We start from the raw sequence: 22,595 nt of genomic DNA, 5'->3' as shown, positions 1-22,595 counted from the left end.
GATATGAGATAAATGTAGAAGCTTGTCAATTGTGCTGTGTATTTAACATATATTTCAGATGTTGAGGTATGTCACTGAAAACCTTTTATTAATTTTGACAATAACTGTATATGAAGTCTCTATAAATAATATATATACCACACAACATAGCATTCTCAAGCAGCACCGGTTACTTAAGGTTTTTTATGTGGCATTTGAAAGACAAAATAAGCATATAAAACACAGAGATCAAATATTTCCAAAACAAACTTACTCCCTTTGAAATGCCTGCTAGATTTACGATTCATTTGCATCACAGATTCATGATTAATTTCCAGTTTGAAAGATGATTGTATGCTGATGTTTCCAAACTAATCTTTGTCATTTTCACCGTGGAAGAGGGTGCTCCCACATATGAGCCTTACTCAGTCAACCAGCTGAAAATGGCAGAGAAAAGGTTGCCTGCTGTGGGCAACACAATCCCGCTGGCTTGAATCCAGTAGAACACATCTGGTACTTGAAAGACATGAACCACAGAAGGTGGTCACCCAAGAGCAGGAATTCGGCCAAGCATGGTGCAGGAATGTCATCATCCGTTAATAAAATGTACTACCAGGATAACTCTCATAAAGCAGAGAAATACCACACGTATTTAATAAAAAATGAATAACGAATAATGTAATATATAAATAGAGCCACCAGCAATTAAGCAGATGGAAAAAATATATCTAAAACATACAAACAATTCTTATAATGCATTTAGAGAGACATTCTGTGGAAGATACCTATAGTTGAGAAACTCACCTTTTTTACTTTTTAATGTATGAAGATTAGTCTCACTTCTAATGTTTATTTCACAAATGATGAAAGGAAAAGGAATCTAAATTCAAATCACACACTGTATAACAAGTAGAAGGTAGGGACATTTCTATTCTTGTCACAGACCTCAGTTTTGAAATTCCCAGCTTCACTCTAGATTATTTTATGGAGCACATGATTTGGGCCAGATGGTCAAATTCAGAAAGTGTCTATTGAGATTACTACATGTGACTTAGAGGCTGAGCTACTGAACCTGTTTTGATTACTCTGTGGCTTTGGCTTCATTGACATCTGACACTAAGATGCTACCTTGCCTGATCATTATAAGGTCTTCAATCATACCGCTAAACTACCTTTTCCTTAGGCTTCACTATTGAAAAGTATAAAAGCTATTTTGTTAGAACAATTTCCCAATGCCATTGTTTTAGGCTTTTGTCAAACAAATAGAGAAACATATTATTATTATTGTTATTATTAATAGTAGTATGATGATGATCATTAGTATTAGTAGTAGTAGTAGTAGTAGTAGTAGTAGTAGTAGTAATACGAATACTAATACTATTATAAAATTCATGTTAATTAATTTAGCATTTTTCCTTTAATGGGACTTTTCCCAATGTATTATTAGTATTGTAATATATATATAAGAAAACAACATCTAATGATGTTAGGATTAATATCTGCAAATAAAGAGATTAATATATTTACTTGAACCAAAATATGATATATTAGACAATTTTTGCTATACCTGAGGTTACATGCTGTAAATAAGTATAGCTGTATTAACTATATTGCAGCATTTTTTTTATTTTTTAATTTTTATTGTACAATGCTGGTCACTTGGGATATGCTGACATTTATATGCCGTCTGTTGGATTGGTTTATTTCGGCTCTCAAAAATGTTGCAGTTTGATATTTTACTTTTCTTAAGGATACCAAAAACACTACATAATTTATTACTTGTAATATGCTGTGTCAAATGCAAAGCATACTCAATTAGAAGGTTTATTGTAAATGTGTTATCCTGATATTTAAAGAAACATGGAAATAGAGGTCTAACTTAATTTCATTTTGCAAAAGCAGTATTCCCTTAAATTTACAAAATGGTTTTTGCAGTCTTAAAAGCTATATACACATATACGTCTTTGTCAGACACAGTTACACATATTTGAGTTTTGGTATGAAATGTTCCAAAAGGGTGTATTATACGCACAAATGACCTTATTACCAAACAGACCATGAAGTTCACAACTCAAACCATGCTTGGTTGAATCAATGGCTCATTCTCACCTCACAATGAGTCAATGGTATTGACTCAGGGGTCAGCACCTGAAATTAATGAGTGGTGTCATGTGCCTTAATTTGCACACTTCCATCTGGCTAGGGGCTATAAAATGGCTGTGGGGAGGGATTGGGGCATTCAGTATGCCATGTGCCTGCCATTGCTCAACTACTACACATTGCAGATGAAGTTCACTGTCTGGCTGCTGCCGCACTGGAGAATGGAAGTCAGTACCAGACTGAAGACACCAAGACACAGACCAGTGATAAGGCTGGTTTACACTCCGACGCTCGACCATCGCCCGACCACAAACTCGGCGACAGCGATTGTTGCCCGATCAAGTCACTCATGTTGTCCATCGTTGAACTATAAGCATGAAGCGATGCTCCAGCTACTCCAGTTGCATGTTTCCATGTGTCCTGTTTAATAAGAAAAAAATATTGTTGATTGATAGGCTATATCTAAAATACGCCCAGACGCACTGGCAAACCTACTGAATCGATCTGATGTGTGTGTGTGTGTATATATATATATATATATATATATATATATATATAATTAGAAAGCTCAGAGGTGCATTTGTGTAGGGTCTATTATAAAAAAGATGGGTCTGCAAACCATGAGCTCTATACTCAAAAAGTCGGCTTCCAACTCAGGGGTCCAGATTCCTCTGTGTACCACTCAGACTCTTGGCTTTATAATGTTCCCGACTGCGCCAAAGTGCTCAAACTATTAAAACATATAAGATAACATAATATTATCCTTGATCACCTCTCCTGACCCCTGGCTTCTTCAGATTTCCATATGGCGTTCTTCAGACTGGCTTAAGCCTGAATGACTGCGATGCATTTTACAGTAGGCATATATAAATGTTTTGCATTGAATTTGATTTAAATTGGCCTTACATCAATTAAGGTTCTTGTAGACTTCTAATCTAAGATCCATGCTTATGCTATTCATGTTCTGTAATATAGGCTATTCTCGTAACGCTGATTGGCTCATTCATATTGTAATCATAATATTAATGTATACTCACTTGCCCATTTTTATAAAAGGGTCCAGGAATGACATTTGGGCATAATATGCCCACTTTATTTTTGGCCCATCAGCTCCAGAGCCGCTCCTTTTAGAGAGATTGTTTTTATTTCTTGGCATAAACATCCCTCAAACTTTTGAAACATTTTTGCACTTATTTTGCTAGAATAACAAGACTTATTAAACATTTGTTATAAATACTACAACATTGCTCTTAATTATCTAGAAATATTATGTGAATAAATATGTCTAACATCATTAAACATGCTTATGGTGTGATTATATTTAGATAATGTAACTGTGTGTACATTTAATTCAATTTGAAATGTAATGCACCTTTTTTAATAAAGAAAATAAAGTTGTGCATCAGCCTTGTGCATTAAATAAACTGTATTGTCCATACAATACAATGTAGTTCTCATTATGTTACATTAACAAAACAGAGTTATACATAAAATCAGATGCAATAGCCCTTATTCAATGGGCAGGTGTTATTTATTTAGGCTAAACACAAATGTGCATCATAAGGTGGGACATTAAACCACCGTTTAAATTTGTGTTTTTTATTTTTGGGATTGGGGGGAGGGGGGGTTGGCCACCAGTGATGAAAACGATCAAAATAATCAAAAAACGAATTTTAAAATATTTGATGAAATGCATGTATAGACACTGTTATTTTCCCCCACTTGTTTATTAATATTGCATATTGCTATTCTGTTTATAAAATGCATATGGGCTAATGTGACTTGTCATTATCGACCAGGGCGACTGTCGCCAGAAAGTATAAACTGCACAGCGACACAACGATAATCGCCGGTCACTTTGCTCTTCAGCAACGGTTGGATGACGGAGTGTAAACCGGCCTACAGACACACTTTTGCCCTATAATGAACTGTGATGCACTGGTCACATGTAATGAGATGATAAAATAATAATAAATAATCCACACAATATGCTTGGCTGACCTTTCCAGCTGAGTCATCTGCCCTGTCTAAACAAGGTATTGATGATGGCTCTCCAAAAGGAATAAGGCAGTGTCTTCTACATCTGGATCAATTCATTAAAGGGCTGAGACACTGGGGGAGTTTAGATGCAGTGTTTTTAACTTGTGAAATGATGATGCGCGCTCACATTTGGGCCAAAACCTCGACAGCAAGCTCACTGCTGAAGTCGTGGATAAAAATGACTTGACCCACATGAACTCAACAGGGAGGTTTTTTTTTTTTTCCCAAACTGTATGTTTTTACTTCAAAACGAAAACGCTAATGTCCCTCTGAGTGAATTAAATTAATTAGATTCAAAATCCTTACTTCGTGTCAGCACTGTGATTATATGTGATTTCTTAAATATGCAAATATCACCAATGTATAAGGACTAACATCTAACAGAGACATCTCTGCAATTAAGCTTCGGGGATATATATTAAAAGGAAATGCTTTATTTTTTTTATTTGTGTGCTGTAGGTTTCTGTTTAAAAACTTAAATCAATCTTTAATGTATTATATAAATTCCTGTGTAGCTTTTTGTCTAGACATCACAAAATTGGTCTAAATTTGAATGCAGTGCGCAATACACATTCAATTCAACAGTTTCCCAAAGAATAGGTTTTGGAAATAATTCTAAGGTGTTTTCAATGAACTAGACGAATCTGAAACGAGAAAGCAAAACGGGTAGAAAATGACCAAAAACATATTATGGACTCACTTCTTCGGACTTCAATTGATCAAAATGAGGGTTATCCAGAAAAGATAAATGATATCCCGATTTTGAAATGTTAATGGGTTATCAGGGTTTTCTAGTACATCTCAAACTGTCTCTGATTTTAAGGGCTCTCATCCTGATGAAATAAGCACTGAATGGAGCTGAATAAGAGGTTGTTTCTGTGCTGGTTGTTAGGCCCAGACAAATTTACAAAACACTTCTGCCTTCTGCTATGTATTTAGTCAGTATTTGTTCAGTATAATGTATATTTACCTGTTGTCATAATCTGGATATAACCTTACATTCATCTTATGAATGGCTACTTTTTAATAATGTATGTCCTATGATTTCAAAACTTTATATTTGTATCATTAACAATTGTTTAACATGTTTGTTTTTTTGCTATGACTTAGTCCAATGGCAAATAATAATCTATGGTGCCCTAGTACTTTAGGACAAGAGCTTTAGGAGAAACCCCTGTATTTTTTGTTATTTTTATGATTTTTGGGCAGTCTGTATGCAGCCTTGAAAATGTATTCTAAGGGTTTACCCTGAACAACTTTTTCATTCCAGGTTTTCAAGTGACAATATACACTCACCTAAAGGATTATTAGGAACACCATACTAATACTGTGTTTGACCCCCTTTCGCCTTCAGAACTGCCTTAATTCTACGTGGCATTGATTCAACAAGGTGCTGAAAGCATTCTTTAGAAATGTTGGCCCATATTGATAGGATAGCATCTTGCAGTTGATGGAGATTTGTGGGATGCACATCCAGGGCACGAAGCTCCCGTTCCACCACATCCCAAAGATGCTCTATTGGCTTGAGATCTGGTGACTGTGGGGGCCAGTTTAGTACAGTGAACTCATTGTCATGTTCAAGAAACCAATCTGAAATGATTCGACCTTTGTGACATGGTGCATTATCCTGCTGGAAGTAGCCATCAGAGGATGGGTACATGGTGGTCATAAAGGGATGGACATGGTCAGAAACAATGCTCAGGTAGGCCGTGGCATTTAAACGATGCCCAATTGGCACTAAGGGGCCTAAAGTGTGCCAAGAAAACATCCCCCACACCATTACACCACCACCACCAGCCTGCACAGTGGTAACAAGGCATGATGGATCCATGTTCTCATTCTGTTTACGCCAAATTCTGACTCTACCATCTGAATGTCTCAACAGAAATCGAGACTCATCAGACCAGGCAACATTTTTCCAGTCATCAACTGTCCAATTTTGGTGAGCTTGTGCAAATTGTAGCCTCTTTTTCCTATTTGTAGTGGAGATGAGTGGTACCCGGTGGGGTCTTCTGCTGTTGTAGCCCATCCGCCTCAAGGTTGTACGTGTTGTGGCTTCACAAATGCTTTGCTGCATACCTCGGTTGTAACGAGTGGTTATTTCAGTCAAAGTTGCTCTTCTATCAGCTTGAATCAGTCGGCCCATTCTCCTCTGACCTCTAGCATCAACAAGGCATTTTCGCCCACAGGACTGCCGCATACTGGATGTTTTTCCCTTTTCACACCATTCTTTGTAAACCCTAGAATTGGTTGTGCGTGAAAATCCCAGTAACTGAGCAGATTGTGAAATACTCAGACCGGCCCGTCTGGCACCAACAACCATGCCACGCTCAAAATTGCTTAAATCACCTTTCTTTCCCATTCAGACATTCAGTTTGGAGTTCAGGAGATTGTCTTGACCAGGACCACACCCCTAAATGCATTGAAGCAACTGCCATGTGATTGGTTGGTTAGATAACTGCATTAATGAGAAATTGAACAGGTGTTCCTAATAATCCTTTAGGTGAGTGTATGTTGGCTTGGCTGAGACAACATGAGCTGTACCAAACTCTTAACTGACTTCCTGATAGAATGCAAGGTAAAATATGTCAAATATAGTCAAACATGGCTGTAATTATATATTTTTTTGTAATTGTTTGTTTCAGATAATTCTAAATGTACAGGCATTGTCATAAAACGATGAAGTCATGTAACTGACAAAAGCAATCCATAAATTGGAAAATTTTAATCTGAACTTTACTAAACATACTCAATATTTATTTAACAAAGCTTTTCTTGGATTACGTACATATAGAGTTTCCCAATTATTTTTTAAATGATAATTTCTACTAAAATGTATTATCTTTAACATTACTTATCGTGAAATGTCTCTTGTGTCTATTCTGAAAATTCACTGCTGGCTGAATAATTATGAATAATAGTGTCTCTAAATCAACTAACAACAATTGTTCTCAACGTGTCTTTCTTTTCACACAAATAATTATGCAAGGGCACACTGACAAGTTAATTACTCTAACAGGTGCTTTGCTTTGTATCTGCTGATTGCAGTTTTAAGAATGTCCTTTTAATAGAAAGTTATTATTTTTAAATGCCTGATTCATCATCTGATCTCTGTGATTTAACTGAGAAAAGGAATAGGATTAACACTGCTAATTACTGCTTGAAAGGTATGTAGACAGCAGAACTAATCCAAGCATAAAGCACTTTAAGGTGAAGCTCTTAGGAAATATGATTCATTCTAAGGCGACTACAAAAAGAGAAGCATCTTGTATTAGTTTGAAATGCATTGCTTCAATGTGTATAGCCGAGCTATCAGCATACATACACATTCAAATTGAGCCCTCTATAGAAACATCAACAATCCAGTTAATGACAATCTCCTTTAATAAAAGGGTGTTTATACTTACATCACTAATACCACACACGATTTCTTTGCTTTTGCAAGAGGAACAAAAGCCCTGTCATTCTGAAAATGTGATTCCTGACAATGATTTGTCCTCAGTGAATAGAGGTGCCCTGACACACTGAGGGTCTAATAATCCATATGGGTGACTGGTAACATTTTACACATCAGCTAGCTTCACATTTGGCCTCATTGCCGAAAGTGATTCCCTTTTGTGGAGCATATAATTTGTTTATTCAAATATGGATTAGTCTGAAATGGTGTTATGTTAAGGCTGATTGTTTACCAAAACCCGGAACACAACATTGCCGCATGTGGTGCAATGTCACATCTGGAAATGTGCTGCCCAGTCACCATTAGCTACAGATGGCTACTAATTTAGAAATCCATATTTGCTAAATTGTACTGTCATCTCAAGAGATGGCACATATGAGTTTGCATTTAAAAATAGATTTCTTCCCAAATAGGTTTTTAAATAACAGATGCAAGCATTAACGCAGAGAGTGTTCAAAATTGGTAATTGAAATCACTTTATTTGACAGCATTAAAATAAAAAGTCTACCTGCGTGTAAACAGGAACATCTGGAAATAATCCCAAACTATTATATAAACAGTTAATTTTGCAGTGCGTTTCAATCCCCTGTTTAGCTTTGAAAAAAACACAGGGTGTTGAAATGTCCATGATATTTCAGACACCTCTTTGATACCATTTAATAACAGAGCAAACAACAACAAAAAACACACAAAAAACAATAATATAAACTAACTCAGCTGCTATCTGTTATCGTGAATTATCTAAAGTGTCCATCATGAGTGTTTACATATATATCTGTATATGTGTGTGTGTGTGTATGAGCAGCCTAAAATAATTACTAGAAAATGTTGAATCCTGTGCTGCTACTATTTTGAACAAGTAAATACATTATGTTTACATGTTTAAATCCAACAGATATCTTTGTGATGAGGTTTCAAGTCTCTAAGGTCTTTATTGGCCAGGTACATGGACTTCAATTTTACAATATTTAAAAATAGGCATTGAGTCAGCACCCAGTCCAGAGAAGACTCCATCTGTCTGAAAAGCATATTCTCTTCATATATACTATTTCTCACTTCTTCAATTGCTAAAAATGATACCTTATTTTTTAAATGTAGATGCAAACTCTCCTATGTGTGAAGATTAATTCAGAGCATTTCTTAAATGTATAAAAATATGTGAGCAAGGTCATACTGATACTTTTTTTTTTCTGTGGTTGTGCTCTGAGAATTCATAGCCGTTCCTGCTCTGGGCTGTTGAGCATGCTGAGTCTCTCTAGGGTTATACAGCTAGCAGCGCACAGCTTCTCTCCAATAGCAGAGCCAGGGGATGGATTATGACAGTGATTCTGTTTTTTAAACAAGCTGTAGTTTTTCAGCCTCAAGACAGGTGGCTAAACTGCCCCAGAGCACCTGAACTTGACTTTCATCGACCACAGTACACAGCCCTATAACCTGACGGGGGCAAAAAAAGACATAGTTGTTATTTAATCTCATGATTTATTTATTTAATAATCTCACTATATTCCTTATTTTCATTTGTATTATTTTTCTGTGACCATATAACTCACATGGACACTTTTCAAACTGGATGGCATTTGAACATTCTCTGTAACTGAAGATATGAACTTCCAATTAAACATTACACCTTTGCAGAGATCAAGATTGGTGCTCAATTACTGTGCTCGGCAAACAGATAGTACTGATCAGCTGATCATTATAACTGGCGCCGTGCAAACAGCTCATGACCATTACTGATTTGATGGGGAAGGAAATTGTAATTGTTTATCAATTAACTGGTAATAACAGCAAATACCATATTAATACTATTAATAATATTAAAACAACACAAAATAGATAAGGCAGGTGAATGCTAAGTGATACATATATTGATAGTCCTTTATTAATCATTTTAATACTGTGCAGCTTTATCAGTGGGATAATATCTGGTTTAAGTGTAAATGTATTTCCATTGAAAGGCATTTTAAATTCCCATCCTTTCTCAAAATGTTCTGGAGACAGTGGAGCAATCTGGTCAACCTTTTATGATTATTTTATATGTAGACCTATCAGATAGACAGCTGGAGTAATAATTTAAAAGCATTTTCTTAAGATAAATCACACTGAAATATTTGCATTAGTTGCTGGTATTGAAACAACACACCTGAAGACCCACTTATAGTGAATTTGCAATATTAGGATGGTTTCAATAGCAAGGCGACTCCTGAAAAAACGCTGTAAAATCCATTGTATCGTACTGTACGACCATCTCTCCTTCTGCTTAAATAACGTAGAACCCTAGAATATGCTGCCATTCTTCAATTTATTGTAAGTCTTTGCAATTTTTCAGCAAAATTAATTCATCAGTAAGGTAAAGCCACAGTATGGCTAGAGCAAAATAAGAGTTTCACCATTGTCAAGGGACAATGTAATCTGTGCTGTGAGCTATAATAATGTACAGTTGCACCCTGTAACTATGTATTTTACTTGTTGAGACAATATCAATTGGAATGGCACTCTTCGTGGTCTCTCTGCTCTCTGAAAGTAACTCACTATTGTACTTTAATAACAACACAAAAAAAAATCCATCTGATGACCAGGTAAAGCAATTGATTAACTGTTTAACTGTCACACAGGAAAACAGACATCTGAAACACAATAAAGCTGACAGAAAAAAAAAAAAAAAAAAAAATATATATATATATATATATATATATATATATATATATATATATATACACACACTGATCAGCCATAACATTATGACCACCTGCCTAATATTGTGTAGGTCCCCCTTTTGCCGCCAAAACAGCCCTGACCCGTCAAGGCATGGACTCCACTAGACCTTTGAAGGTGTGCTGTGGTATCTGGCACCAAGACGTTAGCAGCAAGTCCTGTAAGTTGCGAGGTGGGGCCTTCATGGATTGGACTTGTTTGTCCAGCACATCCCACAGATGCTCGACTGGATTGAGATCTGGGGAATTTGGAGGCCAAGTCAACACCTTGAACTCAACTCAACTCAACCTTCTTCCATTGCTCCGTGGTCCAGTTCTGATGCTCACGTGCCCATTGTAGGCGCTTTTGGCAGTGGACAGGGGTCAGCATGGGCACCCTGACTGGTCTGCAGCTATGCAGCCCCATACGCAACAAACTGCGATGCACTGTGTGTTCTGATACCTTTCTATCAGAACCAGCATTCACTTTTTCGGCAATTTGAGCTACAGTAGCTTGTCTGTTGGATCGGACCACACGGGCCAGCCTTCGCTCCCCACGTGCATCAATGAGCCTTGGCCGCACATGACCCTGTCGCCGGTTCACCGCTTTTCCTTCCTTGGACCACTTTTGATTGGTACTGACCACTGCAGACCAGGAACACCCCACAAGAGCTGCAGTTTTGGAGATGCTCTGACCCAGTCGTCTAGCCATCACAATTTGGCCCTTGTCAAAGTCACTCAGATCCTTACGCATGCCCATTTTTCCTGCTTCCAACACATCAACTTTGATGACAAAATGTTCACTTGCTGCCTAATATATCCCACCCACTGACAGGTGCCATGATAACGAGATTATCAGTGTTATTCACTTCACCTGTCAGTGGTCATAATGTTATGGCTGATCGGTGTATGTTGGGTTTTTTCTGTACAAAAAACTAGCCTATGGCAAAAGAGACAATTACCCACTTTATTATTTAGTTTTATTTAGTTTTTTGTCTCATGAAAAACAGAAGTATAAATATGTTCTTCTCCATTAATCCACTTCACAAAACCTCCTTACATTTTAGAACAAATAGCTTTCAGAAAATTCTGCTGGCAGTTTATGAAAAGCAAATCTGGGAACTAGGTGAGTATGAGGAATAAACCCCTAGGAGACTGATTCCTGCAGGAGATACTTCAAGGCATTCTTCCAGAGCACTTTGTGCATCTTATATTATTACATCCTGTGCTATCGTTCTAGATAACCCTTCAGTACTGAAGTTATTACTAATTAAACAGAACAAAATACAGTTTAAGATACGTTTTAATTCTGGGTGACGTGTACAATGAAGCTCAAATACAACTTATCCATCAATATGAAGAATGCGTGGGAAGTGCAAAAACAAATTGATTAATGCTCCTAAGACTGCTTTATGTATAAATGTGTAGGGGCAAAACATTTACTAAGAAGAACCAAGAGGCCAGGGAACTTCAGTTGAACTAGTGTATTCAATACTCAGGGCTCTGGAGCCAGCAAGACTCCAGAGAGTAAAGCTACATCTAATATACTTTACAGGCTTCATGTAACATATTGTATGTTGATGGTTTTCCCCCTACAATATTCACCAACTGTCCTCCCTCAATCTGACACAACTCAGTACTTGTGGTAACTGCTCGTATCCTCCACAAGGACGTATAGTTCCTTTAGCACATATACTACTTGTTGTCAGCAAAGGTCAATATCCCAGGTCTATTTACCTGTTTGCAAAGTCCAGGGAGGCAGGAAAGATGAATGTCCAGCATCGATCTGTGTTCCATTTGTCTATTTGTGAGTTTTCATCATGCAGCAATATTAGGTCTTCTTTTATACATTTTATGTTCATTTTCCAGACCCTTCGTATGTAAGTGACTTTGAACACAGACTTTATGGAATTGTAGTGGCAGGTGCTATCACTGAAATAGCATAAGAGCCAACTGAGCTGCAGAGGCCATGTCATTGCTGGGGAATGATTAATTATATTTGCATTTGGAAAGGGGGCAAGTTTCACATTGTTGTCGACTTTACCAACAAGCAACTATATTTGTGTGATTGCATCCTGACATAGATTCCAGAGTATGATATATTGTGCTATTTACCTAAACAGATTCCATTGATAAACAATCAGACCAAAAACATTGTTATTTTTGTTATACCACAATATCAGAATTGAATACCGTGGTACATTTTTAAAGTGCAGCAACACAGATGTTCTACACTACAGGTGCATATCAAATGCCATATGTTGATATTTCCAGGATGTGCCAAACCTTGATTTATAAAACTGTTTACAGATGCGTTGTTGGTTAAGATGTTGGCAAATGTGCCTCTACCCTATGCTTTCTTGAATATAACATTATACAAAAAATAAATAAACAGCACAAACAGATTTAGATTTGTGAAATAATTAAATGCAACTAAGAAGAATATTATATATATATATATTTGATCATTGTGATGTATAGATTGCATTGCATTTAAAATTACTCAGAAAAAGTGGATGGTGAGTTAGTGCTTTCTCTGTGTTTTGTGAAAGAGGTGGTCAGATTTAAGTGAATACATTTTGTGCAATCTTGACTTTAAATCAAATCAATTTATTTTATTTTATTTCCAGTAGTGATGACATTGATTATGGAATTCCAGAACTCTCTGTGGTATGTAGCTATATTGAGCAATACATACTTAAATATATGTATGTATGTATGTATGTATTGCCCCTATAACAGTGAATGATTGTTTTGTCTTTTTCATTTTTGAAAGACTATAAAAAAGTTAAAAATACGAGATTTAAATGTAGATTCAAGGACTTTTCATTTTCTTTTCCACGTTTAAATTGTATTCAAGGTCTGCAAGCCAAACACATTATTGTATTGGAATATACTGCTGTATATCAAACTAGAGGACACATGAAATGCATGAATAAACAAGCATTGGCAAAATCACTTTGCCACCTTAAGCATACATGTTTTTCATAGTTCCATAAATAAAACATTGTAGTATTTTTCCATTTTCAAAACCCTTTGCAGTGCTTTGTGCAAAGTGGCTCTTAATTTTCAATGTTTAACTTACTGACATTCTAAAACATTGAGGTATATCATATGTGCATGTACATACAGTATGTACCAAAAAGAGGGGGACATATATATTTTCTTGTGTGACTTATGACTTATGACTTTATTTTCCCCCGTTTTATATGGATTAAGCATTATGATGGATTCATATACAAACTATTTAAAAGAATATCAGAAGGCGGTATGCAGCAATTGTCAAAATGATATTCATGCTGGTACAATGTAAGATCTAAAAAGAAAGATCTGTTGAGGCTCTGTAAAAGCAATGGGGCTCAGAGCAAAAGCTTTATTCTGCTGTTTGACTAAAATGTGCACTCTAGTTACCTGCAGCTGCAAAGTCCTCAGAGTAGTTGTCTAAATGAAAATCCACTAAAGCACCCAACCTGCAACACGGTATACATGACAATTTTTTTCAAATTATGCTAGCAAAACATGTATATTTTTATTTTTAATTTTTTTAATTTGCAAGGATAAATTATTACAACCTTTGAACCTAATTTCAGCCACTCGAACCGGCAAAGCATAGGGCATAAAGTGTGGAAATGGAACCATATGGTCAAACATGCTGGGGTATCTTCATGCCATTCAGAAAAGACAATTAATCCACTATGATTAGGTAAATTGTATATGGAATTTTATATTATATATATATATATATATATATATATATATATATATATATATATATATATATATATACACTCACCTAAAGGATTATTAGCAACACCTGTTCAATTTCTCATTAATGCAATTATCTAACCAACCAATCACATGGCAGTTGCTTCAATGCATTTAGGGGTGTGGTCCTGGTCAAGACAATCTCCTGAACTCCAAACTGAATGTCTGAATGGGAAAGAAAGGTGATTTAAGCAATTTTGAGCGTGGCATGGTTGTTGGTGCCAGACGGGCCGGTCTGAGTATTTCACAATCTGCTCAGTTACTGGGATTTTCACGCACAACCATTTCAAGGGTTTACAAAGAATGGTGTGAAAAGGGAAAAACATCCAGTATGCGGCAGTCCTGTGGGCGAAAATGCCTTGTTGATGCTAGAGGTCAGAGGAGAATGGGCCGACTGATTCAAGCTGATAGAAGAGCAACTTTGACTGAAATAACCACTCGTTACAACCGAGGTATGCAGCAAAGCATTTGTGAAGCCACAACACGTACAACCTTGAGGCGGATGGGCTACAACAGCAGAAGACCCCACCGGGTACCACTCATCTCCACTACAAATAGGAAAAAGAGGCTACAATTTGCACAAGCTCACCAAAATTGGACAGTTGAAGACTGGAAAAATGTTGCCTGGTCTGATGAGTCTCGATTTCTGTTGAGACATTCAGATGGTAGAGTCAGAATTTGGCGTAAACAGAATGAGAACATGGATCCATCATGCCTTGTTACCACTGTGCAGGCTGGTGGTGGTGGTGTAATGGTGTGGGGGATGTTTTCTTGGCACACTTTAGGCCCCTTAGTGCCAGTTGGGCATCGTTTAAATGCCACTGCCTACCTGAGCATTGTTTCTGACCATGTCCATCCCTTTATGACTACCATGTACCCATCCTCTGATGGCTACTTCCAGCAGGATAATGCACCATGTCACAAAGGTCGAATCATTTCAAATTGGTTTCTTGAACATGACAATGAGTTCACTGTACTAAACTGGCCCCCACAGTCACCAGATCTCAACCCAATAGAGCATCTTTGGGATGTGGTGGAACGGGAGCTTCGTGCCCTGGATGTACATCCCACAATTCTCCATCAACTGCAAGATGCTATCCTATCAATATGGGCCAACATTTCTAAAGAATGCTTTCATTCAGAATTAAGGCAGTTCTGAAGGCGAAAGGGGGTCAAACACAGTATTAGTATGGTGTTCCTAATAATCCTTTAGGTGAGTGTGTATATATATATATATATATATATATATATATATATATATATATATATATATATATATATATATATTTATAAATATATGATTATTTATTAATTGGCAGACACCCTTACCCAGGGTGACTTACAGTTTATATATAAACAAACAAACAAAAAAACAAACAGGTTTACGTTTGGTTTAACACAGTTGGCTTTCACCTTAGTGACTTCATGCAACTAATGATTGCAATAGCCTCATGTGTAAAAGGTTGCACTGTTATCAGCGATTTCCTTGCCATTTTAATGTGCAAAACCCAATGGTTATTCACTGGGGCTAATTCACTCAGAAGGAGCCTTTAGTCAAATGAACCCTTTAGAACGAATACACATGCAGCCTGAGATATCATGGCATCCTGGGAGAGAGAAAGAAAGGGATTGAGCTCCCTTCAGAATAGCACTGTGCTTGGCTGTGTGCAGTCTACGGAGAAATAAATGACTTCCATCTTCAGAGCTGGGAATACCTTGCTTTCCACAAGCAAGGAAATGACACAAACATGAGTAATCCTGCTTAATATGACAAATGAACTCTTTTAATCTCAACGAAGCGGGTGTTTTTTTTTATGCATTAATCCCCATGAATCAAAGGTTTTATGCAAATAAAGTTTTAAAGGAATTTTCATCTAAATGAGCACAGGTATTAGGTTCAAACCAGTTAGCTTTGAACCCAACATGTAAACAAATGTCAGAATGTATCTATTTAGTGTAAACACCCATTTCAGAAAACTAAAAACTTAATTTTTTATACTACATGTATTAGTACTCAGAAACACTTTATGTCAAGCCTCTCATATTAACTGTGACTACCTGTTTCTTAATATCCTACAGTGTTGACCTAAAAAGCTCATGACAGAGCCACTTAGATTTAGGGAGTGAAATAAAGCAATGATGAGTAAACTCTGGCATTTTCTTATGTAAAAGTATAAGAGGGAAAATAAAAAAAGCTTCAGCCACTTAGCCACTCAAATAATTATATAAATAATATAATATACACCTGCTTAATGAATTTTCCTATGCATTATTGCAAGGAAGTAGCTTACTATATAACAGTACAGTTAGGAAACCTATATTTAAACATATTAAATAATTGATCTAAAACAGTAGAGCTTTCAGTGTATGTATGACCACAGGACATATTGCCAGCATACAACATTTCCAGTAATTACAAATACTGTGCACTAAGTGATGAAACCATGTTCAAGTATGCAGTACAATATTTATGAACCATCACACTTTTTAATCAAGGCTCAGAAGGCATTTTTTGAATTTTATTTTACCTTCTGTGATATAGTGAACATTCTCCTCATAGACCAGTAAGCAGATTTTCAATTAAGTAGGCTGTTTTCAGGGTTTATATGCAAGCAATTATTACAGCCACCTTTCTCTCTCTCTCTCTCTCTTTCTCTCTCTCTCTCTCATGGAAGAAAGTAAAATCGCTTTAAAAAACCATGTCTCCGCCTGGTTTGCAGTGCAATACATATTAGATTTAATATGGCGAGAAGCGGAACTCTGAAATTCAAAGCTGCGTCTCTCTTTTTATTTTATTTAATCCAGTCCCTAGTCTATATATACTATCTATAACAGATTAACATATTTCTAGTCATGTCAAAATTAAAATTAAATAATGACATCAGAAGAATCTCTTGTTAGAGGCACTTTCAGCTCTTGCTAAATATGTTCTATTGCATGTAAATGTAATTTCAACTCTTCTTGTGAAGACACTCCTTCACAAACTTCGGAATTGAAATACCCATCCATGACCAAATAGCTCATTAACACATGAGATAATTTTCTGCTTCAACATTTCTTCTTGCTCCTATCAATCCAAGATGTCATCTGTATAATATAGCTTCTCAGCACCAGATGTGGCTATACAGCCCATAACAAAATTGTACCCCCTGTAAATTTAACGGTTTGAATAGAGCATGAAACATCATTGTATACCATCTGGACAGAAGAAACTTTCTTTTGTCTCATAACAGAATAAAACATTAAAATGCTTGCAGGCTTTGAAAACATACTGCTTGACAAACGCTGATAGATTCGTCTTGTTTTTCTGAGAGATAAATGGCTTTTATCTTGCCTCTCACCCATGAAATAGTTTCTTACCAAGACACAGGAACAATGAAGGACCTGCTTTATTCAGCTTGGAACTACCTCCCCTAGACAAATGAGGTGTGTACACTGTAACGAACTTGGGTGGCATACCTTACCATCATTGACTCTTTAAGTTTTTATCGGGAGCGTTAAGGTAGAAGCCAACCTCACTGACCATTAGATCAGAATTTTCCAGGCTTCACAACCCCCCCCACATACATACACAACCTGTTATTCATAATGTCAATGTGGAATCCAGTGAGTACAAAACAAATCCCATTAGAACAGGGTCCTCAAATTCATATCCTGTAGTGCCAAAGTAAGTTTTTGTTCTTGTTCCCACTGAGCTTTCAGTTGCTGAATTTAAATCTTAACAAATGCACATCTTAGTCAGACAACTGTTTATTGTACCTTAGCATTCACTTAGTTATTTCATTTGAAATCCCCAACTGTTTAAGCAACACAATTAATACATTATATATCTTATTCAGTACTGAAAAAGTCCAAACAAAGGTTCAAGCAAGTGAGTGCTGTAACAACATTTAGGAGAAATCTCCCTTTATGAAACAAACATATTACTAGTTGAAGTCCCAGTGGTAAAGTTGGCAGTGAAGGGAAGTGAAGAAAAAGCTCTGAAATGTTTTTTTTTTTTTTCAACTGGAACAATGATAGGTCCATTGAGTCACATGGGCATGACAAGAGAATATGAACAGAAGCAAACATAAAATAACATAACAAGACTAACAATAACCAGAGAAAAATATAATAATAAAAACGAATCACAAAAGAAAAGAAAACTAATTAAACAGACAACATAAAACAAAACAAAATAATCACAATATAGGACCTTAAGTCTCTCAATCCGATTTCCCATAGCCCTGACTGACTGACATAACACACACACACACATCCTAATCTACTTTATATAGTCCACCACTTGGCACCTCTCTTCTTAGATGATCACATATTATTCCCCCATTATATTATTATATATTATTATAATTATTTAACTATTTACAAAATATTAAAACACATTCACACCGTATTCAAATATAACAAATCACACTTTTATGGCAAGCCAAATTGTCATTTAGCGATATCTAAAAACACAATTTAAGATATCTTAAACTGAATTGCAGATATCTCAAACTAACTCCATTTCAAGATATCTCAAATTGAATTTAAGATATGTCAAATTCAATTCGAGATATCTCACACTAACTTCCTATGCTGTTTGAGATATCTCAAATAAATCAGAAAGTCATTTTAGGATATCTCAAATTCGATTTGAGATATCTTGAATTTGAATTTCAAGATATCTCAAATTGGAGCTTTAAATGAGATATCTCAAATTAATCTCAATTTCAAGAATTTCAAAATTTAATTTGAGTTATCTCAAATGCAAATTGACTTCCTGATCTATTTGAGACATCTTAAAATAGACAGCAAGTCCATACAAAACATACAGAATTTTCACAGGAAGTCATTTTGAGATATCCAAAAATGACTTCCTGTTTTATTTAAGATATCTCAAATTGAATTTGAGATATCTTCAAATAGAGTTAATTTGAGATATCTCAAATTCAATTAGAGATATCTCAAATGCATTTGAGATATCTCTAAATCACAATTTGGCTTGCCATGAGCCAAATTATCATTTAGAGATATCTTCAATTGCATGTGAAGATATGTTTAAATATTTACAGAAAAAAAGAGATATCTCTAAATGAATTTCAGCTATCTAAATGTATTAAAGATATCTTCAAATGACTTTCTTTTCATTTAGAGATTTCTTTAAATTATTTAAATATATTTTAATGATAAAAAGATATCTGCAAATGCACTCCTGTTCATTTAGACATATCTGCAATGTCTAGATATCTGAAAATGACTTCCTGTATGTAACCTGAGATTATCCCTTCCTGTTCACTCGTTCATTCATTTCTATGTAACTGAATAAGTAAACATTAAATAATTATCTCAGCCAACATACAGGAAGTAGTTTACATATATCTTGAAGTGATATGCAGATACCTCTAAATGAACAGGAAGTAATTTACAGATTCTGGAAATGCTTCGTATTTTGAGGTATCTCCAAATGTATTGTAGGACCTTTGAGAACCTTGAATGAATGATATATTTTTAAATTTCAGATATCTGTAAAATTGAGTTAAATCAGATTAGATTTTCCTCCAATCTAATTATTTACGCATTGAAATTCTCATAAGAAAGTCTGTATTTCATTAATGGAATTATCAGTCTGTCACCCATGTATTTTATATAGTAGAAGGTGTAATCCTTATGTTTTTCATATGCACACCATTACCCACTTTATATATATATAGATAAACATGTACAGTACATGAATTACAGAATAATATATATTTTAAATATAACAAATATATTTTAAATGTGCAAAAATGGGTCAATATTTTTTCAAATAATATTTATATTGTTTCTGTATGGGTCTAGGACTGTACTTTGAGATTCCTGCTTTGTCCTGCAATAGAAAGAAAGGAACAGTAAGGGATTAGTAGTATTACAAAATAAATTATGTAAACATATACATTCATATCTTCAGTCAGAATTACTGCACTTTTGCTGAACCCATACAACAACCGATTTAACAGTGATAAATTGTAAGTACTGCTGCTTACCTTTACAGTGCTTTTTCAGTGTTTTCTAGTAGTTGACACTTGGGAACTGCAGCAGCATTTCATGTTCAGCTCCTTTTTTTTGGAAAGTAAAGATTATTAGAATAAAAAAATCTAGCAGGTGACCATTTAGTTATAGAAAAGAGGAATTACATGTTTATGTGTGTATGTATGTACAAAATGATGTATGTATCACTTTCACTTAAATATAGATTTTATAAGGTGGATGTTATTTGGAATTAGGAAGAAATTGGGAGATGTTATTCTATAGCAATTAGCTTTGATTGGTGATTTTTCTATCACATAGTGCCTTGCTTTGCTTCTATACAAATGCAAGCCTAAGTTATATTGCAATTAAAATCAAATAAAAAATGTATAATTCAAATAATATTAACAAAAAAAAATGCATATTTTAGGGGGCATTGTATGTCTATTCATGCTTGGGTGATCTCTCTTTCCATATTCATTATGTATATCACCATTGTTCCAACCATTTATTTTCTTATTGTTTCATGCACTATTGTTTAAAAAAATATTCTCTTTTATCATGTTTCTTGTCTATTTCATTAACTTGTATGTTTATGATTCAGACTTGATTCAGACAATTTGCTTACCTATCAGACACTCTCGTGTTCAGAATCCTTATAACAATCTATATTTGCTCTTATAAGTTTACCCTTACTGAAAGACCATTATAACCACAGGCCAAAGTACAAATATACTAGAGTGATAGACAGTCATCTAACTTCTTTTTGTAGATTTAAATGGAATAGTAGACATTGTTCCTTTGAAAAAGAAAACTCTAATTGTGTTATGTTTGACAGGCCCATCAATGTATATCAGTCCTTAAGCGCTAAATAAAGCACTTAAGGTTCTTCCTACAACAACAGTCTTATCAAATAAGCCTCGTCTGTAGTAATTGCTGAGGTGAAGAAAATGAAAGCTTATGTAGGAGTACACTGCATTAAAATAAGTGACTCTATGTTACTCTGTTCTGCAAATAAATCAGATCTTTTTTTTTATGTTGATGTTGTTTTGCATTAATTGTCTGTGATAACAAAACCACTTATTCAGTGCAATCATTAAATTGAGACACTGATTTCTGACAGGGAGATATTTGTAATATTCTAGTGGTGTATTTTAGAGGTGTATTCCCTTTGGCTTTCCATGCATTCTATTGAAATACAAATCGTTTTGAGAGAAGTAAACTTTTTGTGGTCAATCACAGCTTAAACAACACTTTCTTGGGGAGTAACAAAAAATGCTCTTGTTGCTGTTCATTTAATAAATATGTAGATATCATGAAAAACTAATGCAGGCTTAGAACATTCCATAAATATATGGCGATGTTTATTATAATTTTTGTAGTATAGTGTAAATGCATAGTATTCATATTGTGCACACATCATGCATTATTCATACAAGAAAGAAGAGTTAAGGTGTGAGATTTCAGTGAAACACTTTACACCTCTTTATTATGATATTCGCACCTAGTTGTGTGAAAGTCAGAGTTAACATTTCCATACAGAGTCCTAAATTTAAAAGGTGACAGGACCTTGGGACAAGTACATCAAATAATGTTTTAATTGCAGTACCTTATTCATCAATGTATTTCATTACAAGTTAATTAATCTGGCAGGGTGTAGAGCAGTCAATCAAAATGCAAACTTGAGAGAAATAAAAAAAGTGTCAGCAAAGTCCAAAATCAGATTAGGTTTTATTTGATTATACACTCCTGATTTGCATTGTGCTACTGCTGTACCTGGCATGAATATATTGTCCTGAGCAAGTTAACAAACAAACAAACATGTACATCACAAAAACTTTGATCTTATATTATGTGTAACACTGACTTGGAGAAGTGACATTGTAATTAATAATGTATTGTTAATGAATGTCTAAATTGATCCTTTGGCATCAATCAATGTACCAACGTGCTGAAAGGAGGAGGTTGCTTGGTGATATTTAGATATTTACTTAGATATTTATGTTTACTGACCTTTAATTCTTATTATGTGATCCTATTTGCATTATGCTGCTGTTTCATATTGTAGAAACATAACCCCAATAATTTCTGCCTGGCGTGTTCTGACAAATCAGTGCTTAACAAGAAAACAAGAAAAAAAAAAAAGTGAGAGTACAGGTGACATTTAACAATGGAATGTGAATACTAATGTGGATCGCACTGTATAGGGATTAGATATTTATTAATTGATTTGGCAGCATCAGCTAGCATCCTGCTTTGCCAAAGGGAATAATCTGTTTGGTGGTATTCATATGTCTACTTCATATTAAGTTTCTACAGTGCTTATTGACCTTTTCATTTTGCATTTTTACTACTGAGCTGAAATGGCCCATCTGCAGCTTGTCTGGAGTCATTACTCTCTGTGAAGCACTTGTTACAAGAGCAAGACGATGCTTAAGACATCCAGCTGAGTGGCTTCTTTTGGAAAACAGTTCAGAGTAAAGTTTCCTGAAGCAAAGATCATAACCCGGAGGTCTGAGACTCCTCCAAGGATTTGCATTGTCACTTTACATTGCACATAGTGTTGCACTATG

This window comes from Amia ocellicauda, chromosome 6 (genome assembly GCF_036373705.1).
Source record: "Amia ocellicauda isolate fAmiCal2 chromosome 6, fAmiCal2.hap1, whole genome shotgun sequence".
Classification (NCBI taxonomy): Eukaryota; Metazoa; Chordata; class Actinopteri; order Amiiformes; family Amiidae; genus Amia; species Amia ocellicauda.
The sequence above is the reverse complement of the archived record's forward strand: the minus strand, read 5'-3'. Positions refer to the sequence as shown.